This window comes from Cupressus sempervirens, chromosome 3 (genome assembly GCF_028749045.1).
Source record: "Cupressus sempervirens isolate cs-2001-9-10 chromosome 3, ASM2874904v1, whole genome shotgun sequence".
In the NCBI taxonomy this organism is placed as follows: Eukaryota; Viridiplantae; Streptophyta; class Pinopsida; order Cupressales; family Cupressaceae; genus Cupressus; species Cupressus sempervirens.
Window position 1 is genome coordinate 61,084,675 of NC_143120.1, and position 7,407 is coordinate 61,092,081.

Sequence of the window (7,407 nt, forward strand, 5' to 3'; positions counted from 1 at the left end):
TAGAATAAAAATAAAGAAAACAAGGTCACAATTCTAGCTATAGCTTTGTAGGCGACCAAGCTAGCCTATAAGAATAGGCATCTATGGATAGGCAGTCACAAGTTCCTATGACTATTCTCATCTCTGAGTTCAAAATTCAAAATTGCAATTTGAGAAAAATAACTTTAGGGTTTGTATCCATAGTCCAATTAAATGATTTAAAAGAATCACTTGACACTTAGAGAGAGAGAGGGGACTAGTTATTCGTAATAGAGCAAGAAAGTGAAGAAGTTCACAGTTTAGAAGAAAAGAGCCAAGATAATCCATCTGAGGAAGAATTTTGCAAACAAAAAGATACAACAAGTGCTAACCACACAAGAAGAACAAGGGTAGAGAGAAGGTGGATGCTTACCCAAGCTAAAAGTGAAAGAGGAAGATCATAGTATCTTTGAGGTAACTTAATAGAGCATCTACCAGGAAAGGTGTGCCATATATTTAGATCACCACATTAGTTTTCTTTCTAACCATATAATCTATGGTAATCCTTTAATAGGGCATACTTGTAAGAAGTATTTAAAATTCTCTAACTAGGTGTCTCTTAAAAAGAGGATCTGAATCCTCTAGAGAGGTAGCCTTAACAGGCTGTTGTAATCCTAACAAGTTAATGACATTCCTAATAGGATGCATTCTCAGAAGGAACAATTGTAAGCCTTTAATAGAGCTTCCTTTTTCTTACAAGGAAAGGCTAGTGGGCGCATTACTCCTAGCATAGTTTTTACCCTCACCCTAGGGATTTTGACATAAAAATATATGTGTCATTGATGTATGCTTCCATGTGAAACATTGTATGATTTTTTAGCATAATATTTACCATTTCATTGATAGTTAGAGTGGAAGATACACTGCGTATAGAAAATATCAATATACTAACACATGGGTTTTGAATAAGTGTATACTAATTCACCTTGACCCCCCACCCCCCTCTCAGTACCATTTAGGACCAACAATTGGTATCAGAGCTCAAACCCTGACAACATTGAGTCTAAAAACTTGCAGGAGGATCCAATGGCATCACTCATAAGATAGTTGGAAGAAGCACTAGATACTATCAAAGACATGCTATCATCTAAATTTGATCATTGGTTTATCTGTCAAAAAAAATTTATTGCACAAAGGATGAGGCAAGTAAGACGAAAAGTTACCATTTAGAGCATATCATCACACTTTTTGTCAAATCTATAAATAGTGTCCAGACAAGAAAAAGTCACTTTTTGCAATCTTGGGACTATTTGACATTTCAATTGAGAAACCCTAGCTACCAAGATCTATTATTTGAGTGATTTTTGTGCCAAAATTTATCAGTTACTTTGAAACCCTAAGTTTTATCTAGAGAAAAAGGTCAAGAGATAGAGCCAAAGATGCAAAATCTCAATGGTGCAATACAATGACTTGTTCAATATTGAACTAATGGATGGACAAGATGGGGAACCTCTTATCTATGAGAAGGTGTTGTTAAATACAGGTGATAAGAAAATGAATGGAGCCCTATCCTCACTACTAAGAAATATTCTTCTACTAGAAGTTGTTGGAGAGTATATGAAGACAAAGATGGTTGAAATGGGAGATACTTTGATCAGAAAGACATGTGAGAAGATTAGAAAGAAAAAGACCAGGAAACATGATCTCAAAGTATACAAGAACACAACCCTCAATCATGCCATAGATATTCCAAATTTATTCAAAAAGGAATGGGTGAGATTTGTGCTCAATCAAGTGCATGATGAGTACACATGGTTGGACAAGACATAAAAAATAAAAAAGGAGGTAGTTGAAAGGGTAATAGGGTTCAATAAAACTAGAGAAAAGCTAACCACCAAAATACATACAATAGTAGAAGTGGTTGAATTGATGGGATGCCCCCTAGATGGCGGGATGTGTACCTTGAAAGACATTCCAGATGATAAGGTTTAGTTTACAACAAGGGCAATAGAACATAGACTTTACTAGTCTAGTCAAGAAATCAAAGTACCCATAGGAGCAGTATATGGAGCACATCAAATAAAATTTAAGGAAACCAAGCTAGATCTTAACAACTAGTTACATGAAAAAATGATGGGAAGTCTTGAGAAGATTAAGAGACACAATGTAACACACACTTTAAAATTTTCTATAATAGTGGTATGCATATTTTTCTATTTCAAGGTTGAGTACCCTGGATATGAAGAATTCTAGTTAAAATCTAGGAACAATGTTACTTCATAGATGACAAGCATGCACAACATGTCAGGGGAGACAAGGGTCTAGAAAATCTTGAAGTCTACTTCAAGAAGTTCGAAGAAGACATGAAAAAAAGAGGAAGAATACCAAAAAAATCTAGTAATTGACTATAAAAGAAACATTTGCTTCCTAATAGCCATAGACAATTGCATGGTGATTAGTCAAACCAAGAACTCATCAGTTAACGAAATTGCCTTATGAGATTGAGGACGAACCAACCAGAAGCCTCAATGAGGAGCTACTAGAGAAACTAGTTGAAAAGGGACCAAAAAGGTTTGGGGAAATTGAAGAGATAAAGAAAAATCTCATTAAACAAGAAGCCAAAGATTCAAAGTAGAAGAAAGAAATGAAGCGGAAAATAAAGCAACTTGAGGCATAAGAAACCCAAGTAAGTGAAGAGAGTCCACATACTGACTTAGAGAAAATTTCCACTCAAGAACTATAGTCAGAAGAAGAGGAGGAATCAAGAAGAAAGAAGAAAAAAGAAAATTCTAAGCCCCCAAAAGTGTATACTTACAAGAGGAAAGACATAACAAAAGGAAAGAAGAAATCCCCTACTTAGTAGGAGGAATAGGAATGAGAAGAAGAATCAGACCCTACAAGATTGAAGTCCATGAAAGATTGTAAGAATCTTTCACTGCAAAATATTGTTAATGATATTGAAAATAATGATAACTATAATACCATTAGAGATAGATTCTCAAAATTCAATAAATCAAATAGGAATAAGAAAGTACATTTGATACTAGTAAGTTTAAGAGAATTTAGTAGAACACCACAAAATGTAGAGTCCCAACTACTAGAAGGATTTTCTGAAATAATCAAAGAATAATGGTCTGGGGCCATATTTAATTGGAAGAATATGTTGGATGAAGCACTCACTAACATAAGGTTGAGAAGAGATGCATTTGCAAATGCAAGAAAGCTATTTTCACAACTCTATTAGCAACAAATATAAACTCTTGAGAAAGAAGGAATTCAAGGCAAGACAACCAAAGATGCCCACAAATATAAAGACAAACCTAAGATAATAGGTTCTAGGAGCACTAAGAAGAAACCAAGAGAGAAGCCTGCTACACAGACATAATAGAGAACTTAGATCAGTCAAGATCTAAATAAAGAACCAAATGAAAGAAGAGAAACATAGCAGGTGTCTACGACACCTTCAACTACACAAGAGCAACCCAAATCTGACACTAGGACAACCAAAGAATGGGAAAAATATCATAGATGTGACTAAGGAAGGAGAAAATGAAAAAATAAGAAAAAATAGTTCATAATGAAATAATTGGACAAGAAGAGAGGACACAAGTAGCGTAGGAGATAGAAATAGGCAATGAAGCAAGTGATACACATCTTCCTATAATGGAGGTCCAAACTAATGCAAGAGAAGAATGGGAAAGAGAAATAGATATAATAAAAAGGCAAGAAGCCCCGCAACCCACTCAACCCCAAGAGACACCAACAATCAATCAATCCTCAATAGAATCTAAAGGAAAAAGGACTATCAAGAATCCAAAGAAAAGGAATAGAGACTTAGAGGATTTGAGAAGCAAGAAGAGGATCAAAGGGAAAGAAGAATCCTAGGAACTAGAAAAGGTTGACATATTAGAGGATGAGAGAGCACTATATGACTCCACTATAGCTAAAGCTAAAAAAATGATAGAACTCAAAGAATTATTTAATGAGTTAAGCAAGAGAACCAATGAAATAAAATTAAAGGAGTTGGGAAAATACACTAAGCTCATTAAGAATTATAAAAGGATTAAGCAAAATAGCAAAAGATATGAACGTTCAAACACATTGGCTAACACTCATGACATTTTGAAGGGACTTGCAACAAAAGAAACCTATGATGAGAATTATGATTTGATTACTTAAAACATATATGTAACAAGACAACTTCATGATAAGGTAGTCTGACTTCCAAGGATAGTGGAACAACAAGTTCTAGTGAGATTTCTCAAAGAAGAGAAGAAACTTATTGAAGAGAAGAAAGGGGAACTTAAGACGCTCAAGGATGAGATGCCTAAAGCCTTGAAGGAAATAAACCCAGTACTCCAAAAAAAAGAACATTATGCACCCTAAGAGGTGACCTTGAGCAATCGAAGGCAAAGGCTCAAGAAGAAATTGATTTTACTTCCCAACCATTTGATCCACTCTCTTGATCAACAGTAGAACATATGACAAAGATATATAACACCATGTACTTGTTGTACTAGCTATGAGATGAAGAAGAAAAGAGAACTATCAAATTGATGGAGCTTCAATACTTCTTGACTCTAATGATCAGGTCCATCAGAGCATCTTTAAAAGAATAAAATGAGCTACTTGCCTTGCCACTAGCAAAGAATGAAAAAGCATCTTATAGGAAGTTTGTAGAAATATGGAGTGTAGTGATCACATTCAAAGATTTGAAGGAGTCATGAGAGACCCTTCTTAACTTAGCCAAATGAAAAGCACAATAACATCTTTAAGAGATTGTGAAGAGTATGGCACAAATGGATTGCCATTATAAGGTGAGCTAACAACAATGACCCTACATCTCATTTTCATTGATGACAAAAAGAGGGTGAAGTTATAGAAATGGGATAAAGATAGAGGGGAAGAAGAAAGATATACAAGGTAAGAATAAATGATCTAGGCATTAAGACAAGTCAAGTCTCAGTCCAAGTCTTGTTAACCTACAAAGTAGTATTGAAGATTTTGTCATCAATGTCAAAGGGGTAGACTGTTGTACTAAGATACATCAACTAGGAAAAGATGAGTAATAAAATGAGGAATTGAGTTAGAAGATTTTTTTTCATTGATTGGAAATCGGTTAACAAGAAGTCTCAAAGTGTTGTAAGCGAAACCATTGGTAAATTGGTGTACCAATCAAGATAGTGAAGTGAATAGAGAAGCATGAATGTTAAGTGGCCATGACCTTGTCACCACTGATGTGACAACATGAGAGGAAGGTATGAACATGTTAGAAATAGGGAATACTAAGAGGGGTAGTTGAATCAATATTCTACAAACTTTAGCCCAAAATTGGATATTATTAATTGCCTTGTAACTTGTATATGAAAGAAAACTAATTATGTTGAATAGTAAACATAACCATGCAATAAGAGAACTCATAACACCATATTTTTTAACTAGGGAAACCTTGGCCAAGGGAAAACCCTAGTGGGGATGGTACCCACAAAATGAACCACTAATCAAAAGTATCTAGTTAAAGATATTGTGTCTTAGTCCTTATTAGAGGACATAAGGCCTGTTAGAAGCCTCAAATATTTTAGGAGTTGTTATGTACAAATAGAAAATGTATGCAAGAAGAGCCCATTGCTCAAACATGCAATATATAATGTAATTCCTTGATACAAATGATACATACAAAAACCTCTTTGCTTGCTACTAATTTCTTCAATATTTGATACAACTCTTGCTGCTCGTCACAAAACTTGCATATCTCTAATCATTCATCAGAATTTGCATCATATAAAGTTAGCATAGTCTTCCAAAGTAGCACACTTTACTTCACACTTACAAACTCTCCTTTATACCTTTGCAATTCTCAAAATACTATCCAATGGGCCTTCTTTCAGATGCTTGATAAAATATATTATTAAAAATTTATGTCTTATGGTTAACATCTAGGATTTTATCCCTAATTAAGTAAGTAATTAGTTTGTAAAAATAATAATTCCTTAATCTATAATTATCCATTTCCTCTCATACTTTTTTTTGTTTATATATTGTCATAACTGGTAAAATTGTTATATCTTCTTCCATATTGCCCATACTAACTCGTGCACTTGAACACATCATCCTAACACTATATCATGTCCATACCAAAATGCACATGTGCCAATAATGCCTCTATCAACTATGCACATAAAAACTATTTCTGCTCTGCTAGATAAACTAACTGATACTTAGACAATTTTCTAAGTATAAATGCCATGACTTGATCTTCAAGGTCTCCCTTCTTCATACTAAAGATATGTTTAACCATCCTTCCTTGTATCTGCTAATTATATCACATAAGTCCTCATTTACGTAGTTTAGGTTATTACATTACTCCCCCTATTATATACCTTAATTCTCCTTTACACACATATACCTATATACAATTTTCCTTATCTCTCCCCCTTTGACATCAATCAAAATTTGGATCGATACCTCTGCATAAGCTAGATATTTGTGGCATACAGTCATAAATTTTTTTCTTTAGACCCTTGAAGTTATTCTCCCATGAATCTCTATCTCCTTTAGATATTTTATGAAGGGTACAAAGTCCATAAGAAGCAATTTTAACTACATTGAGGTTTGAATAGACAAACTTCTCAAAAGATGTCTTTGCCTTAAGACATTCCTCTTTCTATCATTCAAGAGTTCAAATATAGATTTTCTCTGAGAAGTGAAAATCTCTTAGCAATTATCTTATTACTCATCTCAATAAGACTTATTTCATCACAAGTCTTTCCAATCTTAGCCTCAATGTCTTCCATCTTTTGATTAGGCTATTGAAGTTAATTTACTAGTGCTTAGAGTTCTTCATGCTTCTTTTTCCACTCTTCATTATTGTCTTTACTGAACTTAAATGGTAATGCACACTTTACATGCAATGCCTTTCCTTCTTTTTCACATATCGACTCCTTGATACATGCATCAAGAGCTCCCAATTAATTTATGATATTTTGATAGAAAGTGTCAAACATTTGTGCATCATGTTTGGCCAGTGCTTGAACAGTTGCAATATCAAATAAACTTGTGAATTCTGCATTAAAATCTTGCACTACAATGTTTTCTTTGTCTTATGGATTTGACTCTATCATCTTTACAACTAAAATTTTCTTAAATGTCCTTGTCACTTCCATCATGGAGCTTTGTAGACTTTCATCTTTCTATTCTTCTCAATAATCATGTTGAGTGATGAAATTAGTTCAATTTGATCATCATCATCTGATCTTGTTAGTGTTGCTAATGTAAGGGGTGTCCTAGAAGAACTAGGTACATTGGGCTTTTTCTCATCTTTCTGCTCTTCTTCCTCCTTTTTATCTTCTTCTTTCTTTTTCTTCTCCTCTTCAAATTTTTTCCTTTCCTCCTCAATTTTCTTGTTTTCTTCCTCCATTTTCTTGTGTTCTTCCTCGTTTTTCTTTCTAT